A 21,991-nucleotide genomic window follows, 5' to 3' on the forward strand; every position below is an offset into this window, starting at 1 on the left:
TAATTAAGAAGAGATTTGAGACGGAAAAATGGAGTAGAAAACTCAACCCAATTGATAAATCACAAAAATGGAGTTTTGGAATTAATTTTAGGGCATTTTTGATGTTGAAGGTTATGAGGTAGAAGATGAAATGAAGAAGATAAGATTATGTAAAAATATGGTTTTACACGAAATACTCTACCCGTGTAGGCACTCGGTCGAATGCCGATTCCACTCGGTCGAGTGCCGGTTTACTTGATCAAGTGCCCCGTTTCTAGAAATGTTTGCGTTTCTAGAAATCGGTCCACTCAGTTGAGTGCTCCCTTACTCGATCGAGTGTGGGCTCGCACTCTGTTGAGTAATTCACTATAGGTAGGAATTTCTGATTGAATTCAAAAGATAGTATCCCTGCAACAATAAGGGAAGGATCGGGAGTCCACCGGTTATCGGTGACTCACCCAAGTTAGTTTATACGTCGTCCCACTTACCATCTTTGGTACACTACCGTAGGACTAGTAACTACTCTACCAACATGTTTTGTTGGAATATGTGTCCTCCGACAATAATGCGATCACAACTATTGATCATGATGTTCACATGTTTAAATCTCATTTTAAAGAATACAATTGGGAAGTAATATTTTACTGTCAACTGGTCCACACATATCGGTAATGATTGACTGACTAGAGTTTGACATTACTGTCGTGCGACGGTGGTGATCAGTTGATCCCCTTAGGTCATACCTAAAGGGTAACATTCTTAATTGATCATTTAATTGATCGTATGACGATACGGGTCAATTAAATTACTTAAAATTGACGAACGATTTTGGAAGTAATATTTACGTGTCTCATTGTGATTTGATTAAATAAGATACGGTCTAAGTAATCGAATTGTTTTATTACTTAGATGAAATTATTGTTTAAGGAAACAATTGCATTTGAATGAATAAATTATTATAAATACAAGATGTTGTGATTTATAATTGGTAAAATATTTTGGTACAAGTAATTATGAATTACTAAGTCGATTTTGTATATGACGTATTTTTATTAATGCGTTGATTTTTAATATGTTAAAAATACATAACAATTTTATGTGACATGTGACATGTGACAAATTGACAAAATAATGTGTAAAATGGATTTTCCATTTTACACCATATGTACCGAAATTTAGGGTGTATTAGGCAAATTATTGTGTTGATTATTTTATATGGAAAACACAATCATTAACCTAAGGAATAGCCATGCAAACCTACTTGTCTTTTTGAAGAGAACCTTGACCATGCATTGGCTATTTCCACCCCCCCCCCCCCCCTTTCCCGATTTTTCAAGAGCAAGGCCAAGGGTCTTTTGCTCTATAATTTACCTTATGCACTACATGAAAAATCTAGTGCATCTATTATTCATTCATCATCTAAAATAAGAATTTTAGAGAGATAAAAAAAATCCTTCCTTTTCTCCCTTCTCTTAGCCGAAATACTAAGAGATCAAATAATATATTTGGTCAATTTTATACTAAATTAATATTGTTCTAGTAATAATAATATTAATTTTATTAAGTTGTTACTTTGGGTATAAATCCTTGGGAGGGATTCTCTACTTGAATCCTTGTTCATCCACTTAAGGAAACTCAAGAACAACTGAGTAGGAGAACTCAGTTGTGCCCATAAAAACCGAATCTTCAATGTAAGATGATGATTTCTTCTTTAATTTTATTATTGTTTGCATGCATAAGATCAACATTTAATTTTATGACTAAAATTAAATCAACACATATATGAATATGTTTAGTAATGAGATATAGATTTCTAACAATCGGTATCAGAGCTTTTGGTTGTTTGCATGCAAATCGGTTATAGTTTTTCCGAGTTATACGATTAACATATAAAACTTGTAAATTTGTGTTATTATGATATATCACGAAATAAATTATGCATGTTAAATTTTCTGATCCTAAAATGTATTTAGGATGTTTTAGTTAATTTATGGATTTTTATTGTTCATCTTATGTAATAATGGCATTAAAAATGTGATTTTTTGATTAAAATGTCATTTTCGGACTAAAATTTTCTAAACTTCGAATTTTAAAGTGGTTTTTTGATATGTTTTCACATATATTATTTTTAGATGACCTGTAAATTTTCATAATTTTTGGAGTTATTATGCTCGAAATATGGATTTTTCATGATAAAAATCGGATTTAGATGAAAAATAGGTTAATATGAGATAAATTTCGAATCTGGTCATAGAAATTTAGTATGTTGTCACATGAAATTTTACAAGATGTGTGTAAAATAATAGGCTATATTGAAGTCTTTATGCATGATTTATGATTTTTTGATGAAAAATAGCATAAATAGTGACTTAATTAGTGAATAATTGCTAAAACATACTTCATGACTAAGAAAAAACGTCATATGTTGCATTTTATTATATTTTTCAAATCTAAAATTGAAAAGTTGATGAATATAATTTTTCCCCATGTTTTTATGATTAGTATTGATAAATTCGATAAACCGCAACATAGTTTTTCCGATAAATATTTCGAAATTTTAACCTAAGATTTTTGAACATTATGAGTGTCATGGTATTTTTTCCAGAATTTTCATAAGTTTAAATTTCAAATTTCAAATTTATTTGAAATTTTTGTGATTTATTTGAAGTTTATAGCATTTTATTGTAATTTTGGGTCCATTAATGAACAATTTTAAGAAATGTGAGTTAATTATAGTCAAATAGTTAGTGGAGACTAATTTTGAGTCCTAAGTGGTTAGGGTAATTAACTTGTGCATAAACATAAATATGAATTTATATAATTTATTGTGATTTTAAAAGGTGGAATCACGCAAATCCGTAAAAACCGTTTAATATACGATATTGGCTCCTTAAAGACGATTTAGCATAAAATTGGGCATGTTCATACATATTATAATGCTGCATTTTATTTATGATTGTCATAATTTTATTTTATGTAATTTTGAATTATGTAATTTTTACTTAGTATGACCTTAGTTTTAATTGATATTGCCCGAAATGTATGGGAATATCGATTCGGTTGTAATTTATTGTGATCTCGTATCACCGTTTTGTAATTTAATAGATTTATTTTATTTTAATTACAAATGTATAATAGGAAATTATGTAATTTGTTATGCAATTTATTTATTCCGGAGTTCCTTGAAGACGATGTCATTCAAGAAGGCGATACATAAAGACGGTGTTACCTCGAGATGCGTGCCTAAACCGAAGTTCAAGGGACCAATGGAGTTGGTTTCCGAATATGTAATAGTTAATTAGATTTTCTATTTTAGGAAGGTCATACTAGGATTTATTTTATGTTTTGCATTTTATTTATATGTCGCATGCATTGCTAAATCGCCATAACTAAAACATGCATCATCTTTTAATCGAGTTTATCGACCGTGTCAATTAGAATTATCGTAGCTCACTGCTTTAGTTCACTTAAAACGTGATAGATAATAAATTGACATGACCTCTCGCTAAAATAATCAATTGAGACATAGCCTTACCTAATAGTAGAAACCATAAAAACCTATTTCGCGAGGGAGTGCACTCGGCCACACCGGGGTACAAACCTTGTTACGTAGGGGAAGTGGGTGATAAATGTCTATCCACCGAATTTATATTAATGAGGGGTATTTCGGCACACCGTGCCCTAAGTTTATATGAGTTTGGATTATGGACACATTTATTCGAAATTTGGGTTGAACTCAACGAAAGTATTCACGACGATTTCCGGATGTGTTTCGGGCTAGAGATAAATATTAATGTAAATTTTATCAACCAAGAGTTCTAAAAGTAGAATCGATTAAAAGGTTAATCCACCGAGTTATGTTAATAAAGGGTATTTCGGCACACCGTGCCCTATGTTAATATGAATTTGGGTCTTGGAATCATTTATCAAGTTGGGTAGAGGTCACTAGATAAATGCAATAAAACTTGTTTAAATAATTTCTTTTACGAGTATTATTATTATTTTGACAACGACATATGTTTATTCCTTCTATTTTGTTTTGTAGACCGTTTTTATTTCTCATAACAAATGGCCAATCCAAACACCAACGCCACGCCTCTCACTAATACTTCATGGCTCTGATCCTTCATGGATCGATGTAAACTTGAAAAGAATGGGTCAAATTTCTCCGATTGGGATGTCCAACTCAAATTAGCCGCCCAAGGTGACGACAAGCTTCGTTACCTAACCGAGGCCTCTCCACCCGAACCTAATGCTAGGTCGAGTGCCGCTACTAGGGAAGCATATGAGGCTTACCACAAGGAGTCCGCCACAATGAAAAATGTGTTGATCTTTGCGATGGAGGCGGATCTCCAAAGGAGAGCCTTTAAGATGGGCACCGCTAATGAAATCTACTCCAAGCTTGTGACAATGTTTTCACAAACTCCGCGGATCGTCCAATATGAGGTGGCCGCGGCATTCTTTGATCTCGATTTTAAAGAGGGCCAAAAGGTTAGCCCTCATGTGCTCAAATTAATGGAGCTAGTCGAGACTTTGAAGATTCAAAAAGTTGAAATCCCCAAAGAACTCATTGTAGATAGGATTATACACTCCTTATCCAAAGTCAAAGCGTATGTTCAATTCCGGGTGAATTTTAACATGCAAGATTAGGACGTGTCTCTTGAAGAGTTGCACAAGTTACTTGTGCAATCCGAAAGAGACATGGGGTTAAATGTTAACCCACCTAATGATGTGCTTAACATAAGCACCAAGAGTAAGGGGAAGTTAAAAAATAATGAGAAGAAGGGTAAGAAGCAAGCTCCCACTTTCACCAAAGCTAAGACTTATGAAGCTAGCACTTCCAAGATCAAGAAGGGTCCTCTTGATAAATGCCATTATTGTAATGGTGTTGGACATTGGAAAAGAAATTGTTCCCAATACCTTGGTGACATTAAGGCTGGAAAGATCACTCCAGTAGGTAAATGACTATCCTTTTTTTTATGTTTCTAATTCAACGATGGTATTATGATACAAAGTTGTGATAATGTATCCCCTTTTTATTGTAAATAGGGCCTCCACCAAGTAAGGACAAGGGAAAAGAAAAGCAAGCTTGAGAAATCATCAAGAAGCTAGGAATATTGTCTTATTTTAATTAAGTTTCGGATTTTAGAACCTTTTGATTTACGTGTTCGACATGGAGATGTATTTTGGATAATGGTGGCTTGGTTTGCAACCCAAGTCACCCGTTTTATCGTTTATTTCCTTGTTCTAAAATTCGTCTTTATCCTCTTGCTCATAGAAACATATGATCATTCACATAAGTGATCTAATAGACAAGTATAATGATGCAATTCATTATATGTCCACAAGCTTAAGGCTTGTATATGATCAGTTATAAAGTGATATTGAGTTGATGAACTCTCTTAAAGGAATGTTAATCACCAAGTACACTTATCAAATCTAAAACAATTAGTCAACCTATGAGATAGTCCTCCTTATACTTCAAAAATCACTATTTGTGTCTCATAAGCTATCTTTGAATCTCTAGTGTATTCATTCTAAAGATAGAGTGGGAGATAAATGAAGACACAAAGAACATCAAGAAAAATTTGTGTAAATGAGATCTACGCAAGGAAGAATGATTTGAATACAGGTATATCTATTTATATAGTATACACGAATAGATGAGATCTATGGTCTCGAATAGATCTACATGACAAAAGAGACCAAGTGAAGTAATCAAAAGAATATGTTCTCAAGATAACTACACGAGGAGACCAAAAGAAAGTTTTGGAAAAAGAATGACTAATGAAAAGACTTAATTGACTAGTTTATGATAAATTTTGACCAATGGTTTCAATATTGATATTTACTTAAGAGTCTATATGAATCAAATTTGCATCCTAGAAAATAAATGAGATTTATTACTAAAAGTTTCAAATGTTGATATGCCGATATCCACAAGAGCTAAGCTAAGTATTAACCACGCTAATGTCATTACTTAACCTCATTATGAAAATGAAATGGTTAAACCTCCTTCCGAAGAGGGTATTTTGAAGGACGTGTATTAGATATAGTTCACATTTAATCTCTTTCCATAAGGTTGAAGATTGAAACCTTTTCAAAATAGGCATTTTGAAAGGATATGATGGGAACATATATGGTTTTATCTTAATAACTTGGCAAAGCAAAATATATTTCAATTCTTGAAAATGTTTTGATAGAGTAGTCAATTTCGAAACATGTGGAATTAAGTGGGAGTTTAGAAATTATCATGTGAAGACATTGAATTTAGTTGGAGCAATCATCTTGTAAAATTTATAACTCACTAACTCATTGAGAATGACGAGCTAATACTTTCTTTCACAAAGAAGTATTTGAGTTTTCAATTCTGGATGAAAATGGACTATGATGAATCCAATCACATCATGAGATGTTGGATAGGTATTGAGACATACACATCGAATCAACAAGAAATATATGTTATTCATGTCAATGATAATGGAATTGCCATTAGCAGTCATGGTCGTTCATTGAACCTAAGAATGGTTGATCACATGATTATTAGTTACTAATGTTTACGCCATTAGAATAATTATGCACATGTCCAATAATGAATCATATGCATAAGAGCATGATGAATCATTGGCAAGCCATAGAAGAATCGTCATGAATTCTCGAGGAGAATCCGATGAACGATTTCAGTGATTGAACAAAACACTCTGTTATGTGTTAAGAGGTTGCACATATTAAAGTTCGAACACATGTAAGGATTTATGAAAATCCTAAGCTTTTCAAGCTAAAAGGAGAAATAAGAAGTTTGGAAAAGTACTTAGTTGAAGTAAGAAGTTGATCAAAACTAATATTTTCTAATATGCTAGGACTTGTGAGAAGTGCTAGGCTAATCATCTTGACAATTGTTGCAAGACATTACAAAACATTTACCTAGTGCATTGTAAGTGGGTGGAGTACTTGATCAGTGCAAGTTATATCATTCACCACAAAATATCATTAGTTATGTGATAATAGATAAGGAAGATTCTTTCAAGATAAAGAACCCAAACCGAGGTTGGGAACCTATATGTGTACTTGGTGAGGATCATGCTATGAGAGATAACATGAATGTGAAAGAAAATGCGATTATAAGAAGTTTGAACACATGGACACATGGTATGTTAAACTTCTATTGCAATCAAGAAGTGTTTACACACTTATGATATGCATCACAAGGTTGTAATATGGTATTGACTACCCGAATGTGATGTCAACATTTGTCGTTTGAGTTATTATTAACTCACCTTATATTTTGTTACATCCAAATGGGTTGTAGAGACAATTGAACCCCGTTAAAGTGAACACGGGTTAGCATTGTATTCGCCCATTGTTACTTACATAAGGTGACTTCTCGAAGTGACTAAAATGTGATGCGATTGATGGCAAGTTCAAGTGCCATGGAGTTATATGAGAATGACTAGTCGATCACATAGGCAGACTGTTAGGAACACTTTGTCGGGCCTTATGACCGCTTATAGAGTTATGGCAAATTTATATAGCCTGGTCGTGGCGAGAGCTACTATAGTATTCTAATGAGTCGATTCTTTTGACTAAGGACTGTTCACCTAAGATGGCATAGTTTCAGATTAACTTTGATTTGTGTTACTACGACCTTCGTAAATGGGGTCAAATGGGCATATTTTGGGTTATGATGGCTGTGGCTAGTCGAAGGGAATGAGTGCGATAGGAATTGTCCACCCCTAGTCAGGGTTATAACAATATCTGAGGGCCACTCGAGGAGTAATGAACTGGAAATGCGTGGCCACGCTCGGAAGATATCTATGGTAGATAAATCCGGTCAATCAGTTATTTTCCAGATCAAGGAAACCACTCTCGATATGATCACTTTTAAGTACGACCTGAAAGACACCTTGCATTAAGTGGGAGATAGTAATAGGACAAGAGAATTGGTGACGCACACTTGTCGAGGACAAGTGGGAGATTGTTGGAATATGTGTCCTCCGACAATAATGCGATCACAACTGTTGATCATGATGATCACATGTTTAAATCTCATTTTAAAGAATACAATTGGGAAGTAATATTTTACTGTCAACTGGTCCACATGTATCGGTAATGATTGGCTGACTAGAGTTTGACATTACTATCGTGCGACGGTGGTGATCAGTTGATCCCCTTAGGTCATACCTAAAGGGTAACATTCTTAATTGATCATTTAATTGATCGTATGACGATACGGGTCAATTAAATTACTTAAAATTGACGGACGATTTTGTTGGAGCTTGTGTCCTCCACAAATTAGTGTGATAACATTTGTAAATCTCTCACAGGTTCACAAGGATATACTTCGTATATTTAATCAGTTGATTAACGTTTACCTAATAACGGTTGGCTTGCTAGAAAGTTTAACGTTATTATCATACAGATGACGGTGATCAACTGGTCCCTAAAGGTCACACCTATAGGATGTGTTTGAGAAATGTGGTTATAGAAATATAATCACATTGATGCCCAAAATGACTAAAAAGTTAGTCAATGTGTTGATGAGATAATTATTTAATAAAATTAAATAATATTAAGTTGAGACGAATTAACTGTCAATTCGTAAATTAAATATAATAAGTTATATTTAGTTAAATATATTTAATTTTAGCTTGGACGAATTAATCTGTTAATTCGTAATTAAATATAATCAGTTATGTTTAATATCAACAAGATGAATGTGTCATAGTGGTAATAGTGAGGGTACAAGTGGTATCAGAGCATTAGGCCACGATTTTATTTTTGATGATTTTCATAAAATATGTATGTAAACAATGGGGATTTCGAAAAAAAAAATTTTAGGGTTTTCGGCTGAAATTTTTTTGTGCCGAGTGAATTTTTTTTTCGGCCTGTTTTTCCTTTGTTGATGATTTATTTTCATTTGATTCTTATGAATTATTGTTTTAATATGTTAAGATGATAATAAAATGAATTTGTAGATACCTTGATTTAATTCGGATTAAATTAAATTGTTAATGGAATAATCATGTCGATGAGACAAGAACTTGTTTTTGCTATATAGTTTTAGCATATAAGATTAATCATGTTCATTAATTCACTTGCTAAATCATGTTCTATATGGCAACTGTAAACATTTTCTTCATCGGTTTTGTTTTAGGGCAATTCTTGCCGCAAGTTTTTTTTGTGACGGCTGTTTTATTTTTTTTTGCCGTTGTTGTTGTTTTTTTTTCCTGTTCGGTACTGTTCACCGTGAACAGTGTTCATAAAAAAAAATGTTTTTTGGGTTATTTTTCTTTTTTGCCGAATCTAAAAGAAAAGAAAAGGAAAGTTTTTTTCTTTCCTTGTTTTTGCCTTATTTCCAAAAAAAAAAAATTTATTGGTTGTTTTTATTCGTCAGCCGTGAGCTGAGTTTACTAAAAAAAAAAAAAATTTGTTTTCCTTTTTGCCGAGACCCAAAAGGAAGAAAAATTGGATTTTGTTTTTTTATTTTATTTTGGCCAATTAGTTATTGTAATCGGTTCACAATTTACAGATAACGAGTTATTTTAAAGCATTTTAAAATTTTGACGAATAGAATTCATATTACAAGTTTAATATGGATTAAGAATGAAATTAATGTGATTAAATTGCGGAATTGTCACTTAATTTAATTTAAATAGGTGGTTTGGATAAATTAATCAACATAATTAAAGAATTGTGTAATGTATGTTTAATTTATTTTAGTTGATGCTTTTAATTTTGTTGAATGAATCGAATGAATGAATTTTATTTACGTATTTAATATGCAATCGGTTGTAATTTGTAATACTTAGTGTGGCCTTAGTCAAATTATGTTTTCGTAATGAAGGGAACATGATTTTTATGTAATTATGAGATCTCGAATCTCTTTTATTTTAGTTTTGGGTTTTGAAATTAGAATGTAATAAATAGCTCAATTATGTAATTTTATTTATTGTAATTTCAAAGAAGACTAAAGATGAAGATTCAAGCTCACTCCCGCTACATGGATCAAGATGGAACTTCAAGACAAGCTTCTCGGGTCCAAGGATGGATTCCAAACTTGTATTTATTGTTCGTTTTGATAGGATAGGCCACACTATGACTTTTACTGTTTTTTTTTTACGTTTTTCATTATTATTGCGTTTCATTCACATGTTAGTAATTGCATCATCTTCCGCCTAAAACCAAACCACCTACTACTAAAATGCATGAAAATTGACTCATATAGGTTGTATGTTAGTTTTCATGGACATGCAGATGTCACAGTCAATAAGCCATCACCTTAGTTTATTCATTCTCGCATGCTAGATTCTCGCATGCTAGATTATAGTTCACTTAAAATGAATTAAAATAAAGTTGATGGGATCTTCCTCTAAAACGGAAATTGAGATTAGTCTTTATAAGGGCAAACATCTATGAGTCCCTTCTTCGTCGGTAGGCCTAATATGACCCCTTCTACGTTGGGTAAGTAGTTGTGTTGACTTAGTTTACCTCAACATCATAGTCCGAAGAGTTTCTCGTGATTATGATGGACTAAAGATAGTATTTACAGAAATTTATCGACCAAGAATTCTAACGGTAGAATTAGCTAAAAGGTTAGCTTATCAATTTACAGAGAATTGAGTCTTGGGGTCATTTATATAATTCTTGAGGGAGGTCAATTGTATAAATGTTTTGAGTCTTCGCGTTATGACATTAGTTCATTAGACTTAAAATCAAAACGATGCACATGCTTATTATTTTATTCTTCTTTCGCAGTGTAGAACACGTTTATTATCAATAATACTGTTACAACAAATGGCTGGAAATAACGCAATCCCAATGCCTAGTGCCACACTAGATTGTTCGTCATGGCTTAAGATGTTCATGGACAAAATGAATCAGTCACTCGACTGAAGAATGATGGGTCCAATTTTTCGGACTGGGAGGCGGCACTACGGAAAGCTGCCACTGCTGACGGTAAGCTCAGGTATTTAACTGAGCCATTACCGGTCAACCCAGGCCCAAATGAAGGAGTCAACGAGTCACTCGCTTATAGTGATTTCGTTATGGAAGCAGGTGCGATAAAGAACGTACTCATCTTTGCAATGGAAACCAATTTGCAGAGACGCTTCATTGCCCAAGGTGCAAACAAGATTTTCACCACGCTTACTAACGAGTTCTCAAAAGCACCGAGAATCGTTACATATGAGCATACCTGTCGCTTCTTTGATGTGAAACTCCAGAAGGGCCAACCGGTTAGCCCACACATTCTTCACATGATTGAGAATGTCGAGAAGCTGGAGGCACTGAATTGTAAAATCAGTGAGGGCATTGTCATTGACCGAATGCTTCATTCTCTTCACGATGGTTTTGCCCTTTTCAGGGCGAACTACTATATGAATGACTTGAAAAGGAGTCCTCATGAGCTACACTCCCTTCTCGTACAGACCGAGAAGGATATGAAATTGAGTGGGAGCGTGAAGCAGGATGTTCCCACGATTTAAAAAGGTAAAGGTAAGGGCAAGGCTCATGGCGACCTATCTGTAGGTAAGCCAAAGTTTAAGAAGCCAGGAAACGGTAAGAGTGCGCCTGGTGAGACTAGTGGCTCACAGGGCAAGACAAAGAGCAAGGGCGGCGACAAGAGTGCCACCATTCTCACAAGACTGGACATTGGAGGAGGAACTGTCCCGTCTACCGTGAGGACATCAAGGCAGGCCGCGTCGTTCCTGTTGGTATGTCATCTTATATTCATATGATTGAGATTAACCATGCAAGTTTCGGAACATGGGTACTAGATACTGGTTGTGGTTCTCATCTGTGTAATCATTTACAGGGCCTAAAGAACATCATACCTCTCGAAAAAGGTGATGTGGACCTGTGAGTCGGGAACGGAGCACGAGTTGCTGCTGCCTCGAAGGGAACATATGTAATCCAACTCCCTAGTGGTTTTGAGTTATCTTTAAATAACTGTTACTATGTACCCAGTTTATCTAAGAACATTATTTCTGTTTCCGTACTTGCTAAAGACGGTTTTACATTTTCAATAAAGGATAATAGTTGTATTTTCTCTTTTAATGAAATGATTTATGGCAAAGCAGTTTCCATGAATGGAATTTATATCTTTGATCAAACCACGGAAGTATTACACATGAATAATAAGAAATTAAAGGTTGGTGACAAAGATCAAACCTATCTATGGCATTGTCGAATGGGACACATAAATGAGAAACGCGTGAAGAAACTCGTCGATAATGGGACTATTCCCGCATTCATATTTTCTACATATGGCACGTGTGAATCATGTCTCATTGGCAAGATGACTCGAATTTCCTTCAAAGGTGTTGGAATGCACGCTAGTGACCTATTAGGACTCATACATACGGATGTATGTGGACCTATGTCAATTACCGCTAGAGATGGCTATAGATATTTTATCACTTTCACGGACGATTTGAGTAGATACGGATATGTCTACTTAATGAAGCATAAAAGTGAGTCCTTTGAGAAATTCAAGGAATACCAGAATAGGGTACAAAACCAACTCGGTAGAAAGATTAAAGCACTTCGTTCAGATCGGGGTGGCGAATATCTTTCAAATGAGTTTGATCAACACCTGAAAGACTGTGGAATCGCTCTACATGTAACTCCACCTGGAACACCTCAATTAAATGGTGTGTCCGAACGGAGAAATCGAACCTTACTTGATTGGTTCGATCCATGATGAGTCACACAGTAGTGCCTGAATCATTATGGGGTTATGCTCTTTTGTCAGCCGCTCTTATACTTAACCGAAGTCCGTCTAAAGCTGTCGACAAGACAACATATGAAATGTGGAAGGGAACGGTACCTAACTTGTCCTTTATTCGGGTTTGGGGCTGCGAGGCTTATGTCAAGTGGAGACACGAGGATAAGCTCGGCCCGCGATCGGTCAAGACATACTTTATAGGTTATCCAAAAGGAACATTTGGTCATTACTTCTATTCGCCTAACAAACATCGAGTTTTTGTTGCGGCTAGTGCGACGTTCTTAGAGAAAGAATTTCTCGAGAACAAGACGATTAATAGAACCTTCGAGCTGTCGGAGATTCCAGAACCAACGACTGAGGAACAGATGGAGGAAGCTGTACCTGCAACTGATGATACGGTTAATATTCCTGAGGAACCTAGGAGGTCGGGTAGAGACTCTCATCCTCCGGACAGATACATTGGTATGGTCAAGGAGAATGACGTTTTACTTCTAGAAAGTAATGAACCCGCAACCTATAAAGGTGCTATGGCCTGTTCCAACTCAAAGCTATGGCTTGAAGCCATGGAATCCGAGATGGACTCTATGTATGAGAATAACGTATGGGATCTAGTTGATTTACCTAATAAGGTAAAACCTCTACAGTGCAAATGGCTTTACAAAATAAAGCGTTCTGTAGACGCGCAACCAGATATCTATAAGGCACGACTTGTGGCAAAAGGTTTCACTCAAGTGCAAGGATTGCATTATGATGAGATTTTTGCACCTGTAGTCATGTTACGTTCCATTCGGATAATCTTAGCAATTGCCGCATTTCATGATTATGAGATTTGGCAAATGGATGTGAAAATCGCCTTCTTAAACGGTTATTTGGAGGAAGAGTTGTACATGGTGCAACCCGAAGGTTTCATAGATCCTAAGCATCCTAAGAAAGTATGCAAGCTTAAGCGTTCCATTTATGGACTTAAGCAAGCTTCTCGGAGTTGGAATCATCGTTTCGACCAAGTGATAAAAGAGTATGGCTTTATTCGATCGGTCGAAGAACCATGCTTATATATCAAGTCGAGTGGGAGCAAGATTGTATTCTTGATATTGTATGCCGATGACATACTCTTGATTGGGAATGACATTCCTCTCCTATCTTCGGTTAAAGAATGGTTGAAGAACCATTTCCAGATGAAAGATCTGGGTGAGGCACAGCGTATTTTGAGAATCCGTATCTACCGAGATAAATCACGACGGACGTTATCACTTAGTCAAGAGTCTTATTTGGATAAGGTTCTTGAGAGGTTCAGCATGTCCAACTCCAAGAAGGGGAACCTTCCTATGACGACTGGGATGCAGTTGAGCAAGTCTCAGTCACCCACGACGCCTGAAGGGATATAGCGCATGAGTCGTGTTCCTTATACATCTGCAATAGGATCGATCATGTATGCCATGATATGCACACGTCCAGACGTGGCATATGCATTGAGTATGACGAGTCGGTACCAAAAGACTCCAGGTGAAACACACTGGATAGCAGTCAAAAATATCCTCAAGTACCTACGGAGGACTAAGGTTGGGTATTGACTTATGGAGGCGATACTAAGCTATGCAAGAACCGATTCGCAGATGCTAGCTTCCAAACGGATCGAGATGATTCAAAATCTCATCCGGGTTCGTCTTCACTCTTAATGGTGCAGCGGTCACTGGAAGAGTTCCAAACAGAGTGTTGTAGCAGATTCTACTACTGAATCGAGTACTATTTCGCTTCGGAGGACAAAGGAAGCGATATGGATGCGTCAATTCTTACAAGGGCTTTCGGTAGTTCCTAGTTCGAATGACCCGATCACCATCTATTGTGACAATAGAGGTGCCATCTTCCAGGCTAAGGAGCCAAAGTCTAGCAACAAATCTAGACATGTACTTCGGAAAGCTCACCTCATCCGTGATTATGTTGAGCAAGAATAGATAGTGATTGACAAGATTGCGACAGATGATAACATCGCGGATCCTCTCACCAAACCGTTGAATTATGATAACCATGTAGGGCATGGTAATTCCATGGGAATTAAACATGTTCCTGAGTTGTAGTACTTGATTATGGATTTGATACATTATCTTTTTCATATACTATTTATAACTTCATCGTTTTATATATATAATATTTTGTTTTTCATATGGATTGTACAGACAACATTGAACGCTACAAAGTGAACTGAATTACATTATATTTGTTTTGGTCCGTAATCGCCAATGTGAGCTGATAACTCCGGCTATTATATTGTGCAGTCGATTGATGGTGGGTTCAACGAGCCATAAGTCAAACGGTTGACTGATCGATCACAGATGCGAGATTATCACGATACCTCGTAGGACAACTTTTTGTGACAACGTAATGGAGTCCTAAATGTTTAATAACATTAGGTGCCAGGTCGTGGATAGGACATCCATTGTGTTCCTAGAGTCGATTCTTTTGACTATCGACTGTCTTTTGAGATTAAGGCAGTTTTTGGGTGACTTTGGTTTCTTTCTCACGGTCTGCCGTGAATCGGAGGCTAAGTAGATTTTTTCGGGTCATTTCACTGTGTGCTTACATCTGCAGGATTCGAGTTGAGGAAAATATCCAACCCTTATCAGGTATAGTTATTTCTCAGGGCCACTCGAGGAGTTGTAACTGAAATGCATGGCCATGCTCGAATGTTGATTCGTTTATCAGTTAAGTTACTCTCTAGTTGGGGAAACCACTCTTGATATTGGTCGCTTGTAAAATACGACCTTTGTGAATTCAGATTTGCAAATTGTTTTACATTGAGTGGGAGAAATTTTAGGATATGAGAATCGGTTATCGCACATACACTTGTGAGGACAAGTGGGAGTTTGTTGGAGATTGTGTCCTCCACAAATTAGTGTGATAACATTTGTAAATCTCTTACAGGTTCACAAGGGTATACTTCGTATATTTAATCAGTTGATTAACGTTTACCTAATAACGGTTGGCTTGCTAGAAAGTTTGACGTTATTATCATACAGATGACGGTGATCAACTGGTCCCTAAAGGTCACACCTATAGGATGTGTTTGAGAAATGTGGTTATAGAAATATAATCACATTGATGCTCAAAATGACTAAAAAGTTAGTCAATGTGTTGATGAGATAATTATTTAATAAAATTAAATAATATTAAGTTGAGACGAATTAACTGTCAATTTGTAAATGAAATATAATAAGTTATATTTAGTTAAATATATTTAATGTTAGCTTGGACGAATTAATCGGTTAATTCGTAATTAAATATAATCAGTTATGTTTTTTTTTGGTGAAATGTGAGTATATATATATATTTCAAAAAGACATATCCAATTACAAAAGGACCAAAAAGCTTTCTACAAATAGAAACAAAACATTCCTATTACCAGAAACCAATCCAAGTTCTTGCATTCAACTCATTTTGTCCTCCTCTTCGATCAGTAAATTTTCGAATTTGTTGTTGGACCACCATCTTCATCCGTTCTGCCACTAGCACAGGCCTGGCAACACTGACCTGAGTTCGAGCAAGATTGCGTTGATGCCAAACTGTGTACCTGTAGCACGAGAGCACCAAGGCTAGAGCCTTCCATTTCATGCTGCTATAAGAAACATTCAGCAGCTCACTATCAGTGGTGAAAGGACGTTCAATCCAGTCTTCAACATATTTCTGAACTTGACAACTGAACTTACATTCAGTAAATAGATGCTCATTAGTTTCAGCCTGTTCTGCACACAGGACACACAGGTCATCCTGACAGCATCCATACGAAAAGAGCCTGGCTTTAGTATTCAATCCACCCTGCTAATCAGTTATGTTTAATATCAACAAGATGAATGTGTCATAGTGGTAATAGTGAGGGTACACAAACCAAGAGGTCATGGGTTCGATCCTCACTAGATGAAAATTCAACATATTTTATATATTTTTGGAAAGACCAAAAATAAGGAGAATAATCTCCTTATTTCAGTCAGTTAGGCCGAAAATTAGGAGAGATTTATTCTTTCCTAACTGACTCCTAATTTCGGCTACTATAAGAATGAAAGGGTGAGAATTCTTCTACCCTAATACTTTTTCTTGACCTTGCCTCCTCTCTCTCATCACAAAAACACAAAGACAACTAAATGTTACAGAAAATTTTAGATCGATTTCTAGCATAATCAAAGGGCATATCTCAGATCGTCTTGGGTGCAACTAATAGGCGAATATCAATTTTGATATTGTTCTTAGGCCAATTTTGCTATGACCGAAGGTTAATTCTTAATCCTTATACTTTGTTTATGTATTTTGTTTATGACCTTTAATCATCATTGTTAAATTCGTTATAATCCTTCTAGTTTAAGGGAAGTATACAGATTATTTCCCACAGATTTTGGAAGTAATATTTACGTGTCACATTGTGATTTGATTAAATAAGATACGGTCTAAGTAATCGAATTGTTTTATTACTTAGATGAAATTATTGTTTAAGGAAACAATTGCATTTGAATGAATAAATTATTATAAATACAAGATGTTGTGATTTATAATTGGTAAAATATTTTGGTACAAGTAATTATGAATTACTAAGTCGATTTTGTATATGACGTATTTTTATTAATGCGTTGATTTTTAATATGTTAAAAATACATAACAATTTTATGTGACATGTGACATGTGACAAATTGACAAAATAATGTGTAAAATGGATTTTCCATTTTACACCATATGTACCGAAATTTAGGGTGTATTAGGCAAAATATTGTGTTGATTATTTTATATGGAAAACACAATCATTAACCTAAGGAATAGCCATGCAAACCTACTTGTCTTCGTGAAGAGAACCTTGACCATGCATTGGCTATTCCCCCCCCCCCCCTCTTACCCGGTTTTTCAAGAGCAAGGCCAAGGGTCTTTTGCTCTATAATTTACCTTATGCACTACATGAAAAATCTAGTGCATCTATTATTCATTCATCATTTAAAATAAGAGTTTTAGAGAGATAAAAAAAATCCTTCCTTTTCTTCCTTCTCTTGGCCGAAATATTAAGAGATCAAATAATATTTTTGGTCAATTTTATACTAAATTAATATTGTTATAGTAATAATAATATTAATTTTATTAAGTTGTTACTTTGGGTATAAATCCTTGGGAGGTATTCTCTACTTGAATCCTTGTTCATCCACTTAAGGAAGCTCAAGAACAAGTGAGTAGGAGAACTCACTTGTGCCCATAAAAACCAAAATCTTCAATGTAAGATGATGATTTCTTCTTTAATTTTATTATTGTTTGCATGCATAAGATCAACATTTAATTTTATGAATAAAATTAAATCAACACATATATGAATATGTTTAGTAATGAGATATAGATTTCTAACATGTTTCACCAATCGTACACTATAGTTACACTAACATGCACTTAATTAACACATGGTGCAACATTTTAAGAGCAATATCATTATCCAAATACCAACACATATTAACCATTTCTAAACATGCTACTCATATCAATCTAACATTTAACTTCCATACACATTCGCACATCTTGGAAAATAACTACATCATACAAGAACTTAATGCAAATCACATATTCATGCAATCATACGACTTTCCATATAGCGTTCCCCCATACTCATAACCACCCACGTAGTGACCAACCGAGACAATAGGCACTAGTTTTGATATGAGGGCACCTACTCATCCAAAACCAATCTCCCATTGTACTCATGTCGGGTTCATTTTATTAGACACACCTAGGTTAATTTTGATTCATTGGTTTGGGTTCCAAAATCGTCGCTCTGATACCACTTTGTAATACCCCTTTCTTACCCGGCCAAGGTAATTGGGAGATGTTATCATCACGGTTTTCCGAGGCGGTGAATCGGATATACAATCAAGAAACATTTATTATAAATGATAAATTTAGTAAATTACATAACCATGAATGAATAAATAAAAGAATACAACTCATGACTACTATACTCTTCTAGTTAACTATACTCGACTCGGATGTTGTCAAGGCTCGTCCCGTCTCCCACGTACTACCAAAGATAACCTGTATTTAACCTGCTCCCCATATGATCGGAAATATCATATGGATCAACACAGGCCACCCCAGAAATAGGTGACAATTACACAGACACACAAACGTCAGTTTCAATACATAAAGTGTGACACGACATAAGTGTGTGAATATGCAACATACTTATGGTATGAATGACACCCTATCACACAATCACCATGCAACCATCACGGTACTGGGACATGCCCTGTAATATTGATGTGACCATAATTTGAGCATATTTAGTCCCCGAATTAGCCTTGTTCCCATGCTTTTTAGTGCATATTTGGGTCATTCATTGTCTTTAGTCCTTTGTTTTGCATATTCTTTGAGGTTTTGATCCCTTGGTAGGAAAGGAGTGCAAACCTTGCATTTTCATGGCAAAATAGAGCTAAATTGGTTGAATCCAATGACCAAGCATCAAAGAGAAGACAAGACTAGAAGGCCTTTGTACATACTATAGTAGATGGACAATGATGAGAAAAGATCCTTGCATCCCCGAGGAAATCCTCAAGGATTTTATGAAGAGAATGGAAGAAAAGAAGAAAGGAAGAAGCTGATCTATAATCCGAGCAGATTGCCCACAATTCGCCCGTCCAAGACAAGCAATCCGAGCGTCTTCCCCATAAGGCTGCTCGTCCAAAACCACCACAATCCGCCCGTCCACTCACCAAATCCGCTCGTCCAAAAGACCCACAATCCGTCCGTCCCGTGCCCTGGACGCTTGGATTGTGTGACAACTAATCCGTCTTCTACATGTTTTATGAAGGATGCGCATACCTCGGGAAAGACTAGCAAAAAGGAGACTCGCATATTTTTCTGAGAGGAGCGATTCCTCAAGGACTTAATCGTCATTTAAGCCCTTAGTAAAGCCTAATTTGTGTACCTAATCCCCACTATAAATACCCCATTAGTCTAATTAGATAATCATGTTCTTCTTAGCAATCTCTAGTGTAGTTTATATCAATCTAATCTCTCTTTAATATTGTAATCAACTTTTAATCAAGTCTTAATACAAATATCATTTCCTTAATTTCTCTTTTGTTCATCATTCATTTAGGGTAATTGAAGATTATTTGGGTTATTATTGGGAGATTGACAAACTTCCAATCAATCATCAAGTACTTCTATTATTCTCTGCTTTATTATTGGAATCATTAGTAGGTATAATTCTCTTAATCCCTTTTTAATTATTGTTAATTATCTTTATTTATTCATCGTGTTTTACTTTGTTGGTATGATTGACAACCTTGCTAGCATGTTCAACATGATAATGAGTGAGTAGTTTCCTTAGCTAGGGTTAATGGGTAATTAGGGGAAAACCAACATGGGGGATGATTCATGCTTAAATTAATATGTTTTTATAGTTTATTTGCTTGCTTGTTGTGATCTCAACTTATGCACATGTTATGTTTGATGAAATGCGAGCCTATGAATCCTTGCATTTTTTACCCATCACCTATCTTTTCAATGAGACTTGTAAGACATAAAACAACTCGAGTCTCATTAGACCATGCATATAGTTGAGTAGGAAAGATTAAGTCTACTTGTAGGTGTTGTACAATCTAATCGATTCGGCTCCGGGACCCAAACTTTCCTAGGATTGTAAGATATAAACCAACTCGATCCATCGCAACAATAATTGCTTTCTTATAATTTGAGAATATGTTTGTATGATCAATTACCATGAATCCCCTATGACCCCATGACACCCTAGTGCGTTTTATCAATTGTTTACATCCCTTTTTAATCATCTTGCTTGTTTACTTTCATTGCTATTTAGTTTAGTGATCTTCTATTCAAACCCCAAATTGTGACACCCCTAGACACCGCTAGTTACAATTGAAAATCTCATTTCAATTCCCGTCGTTTGGGATCCGACCTTTACTTGCCTCTTTACTAATTGCATAGTTGTTTGTGGAGTTATAAATAATGTTTTGGTCTAGGTGCTCCCAACGACAAGTACCGAAAACTAAACCTCTCAAGAGAGTCCGACCAAAAATGGCGCCGTTGCCGGGGACGGTGTTAACTTGATTTAGATTTTCTTAGATTGATATTAGTTGTGTTTTTATTTGCCTTGGGGAAGCAAAACTCCTCAAGGTTTGTTCTAATTATTTTCAAGTTGTTTGATATTTTGCATGTCTAGAAGATCACAAGGTAACTTGTTACCCTTTGATCACGAAATTAAAAGGACTTTGACAAATAATAGAAGACTTGCTAGGAGAACTTTGAGAGGTATTGGTGAGGTTGTAGATATTCAACCAAACACTATTGAGGTCGTCAACCCTTTTGCAAGAGAAGGTGAGGAGAACCCAACACAAAATCAACCCACAATGCCTAAATTTTCATCACAATCCGTACCAACCGAGGAGAACCTACCCAATGGTACTCCCACACCATAACACTTAACCGGAAATTTCATTGCCAAATCCGCATTTATCCAATTAGTCGAAAGAAGCCAATTTGGGGGGATGCCTAGTGAAGACCCTCACTCTCACATGGAGACTTTTTACGACTATTGTGATGCGATTTCACAAACTGGTGTAACTCAAGACCAAATTCGATGGGTCTTATTTCCTTTTTCTATAATTGGCACCGCAAAACAATGGTTGAAAGGCCTTGATAAGGCTACTCTCGGAATTGACTCTTGGAAGAAATTGGTTCTAGCTTTCTACAAAAGGTTCTACCCACCGGAAAAGGCTAATATGCTAAGAGCTCAAATTACGGGCTTTAAGCAAAGAGATGAAGAATCCTTGTATGAAGCTTGGGAGCGATTCAAAGGAATTTGTCGCTCATGTCCTCATCATGGACATAGTGAGTGGTTCTTGGTACAACAATTTTGGAATGGTCTTTATGAAGACTCAATAAACATTCTAAACATGGGATCAAATGGTATGTTCACCGAACTTGACGATAATCAAACTTGGAACAACATTGAGGAAATGGCGGTCCATAATTCACAATATAGTAGACCTCGCAAGGCTAATAGAGGAGGAAAGCATGAAGTGGACTCTATTACTCAATTGGGAGCTCAACTTAGTGCTCACATTGATACCATCAATTTGAAGTTCGAAAAAGCTATGGCTAGACTTGAAGAAGCCTCAAAATCACCAAAGCATCATGTTAATGCCATGACGGCATCTTCATCAATCCCAAGTGTGATATGTGAGAATTGTGGAACTTTGGGACATGACCAAAGTGAATGTAGGGGAACAAATGAACAAATGAATGCTTTTC

The 21,991-nt window shown here is 35.7% G+C and overlaps 1 non-coding gene across 1 annotated transcript; it reads right to left on the minus strand.

Moving 5' to 3' along the window:
- Positions 1-21,459: 21,459 nt before the first annotated feature.
- On the minus strand, positions 21,460-21,567 carry LOC141616597 (small nucleolar RNA R71). The gene has a single exon (XR_012530934.1). It is a non-coding gene; the product is annotated as a small nucleolar RNA R71 (small nucleolar RNA).
- Positions 21,568-21,991: the final 424 nt, after the last annotated feature.

This window comes from Silene latifolia, chromosome 11 (assembly GCF_048544455.1).
Source record: "Silene latifolia isolate original U9 population chromosome 11, ASM4854445v1, whole genome shotgun sequence".
In the NCBI taxonomy this organism is placed as follows: Eukaryota; Viridiplantae; Streptophyta; class Magnoliopsida; order Caryophyllales; family Caryophyllaceae; genus Silene; species Silene latifolia.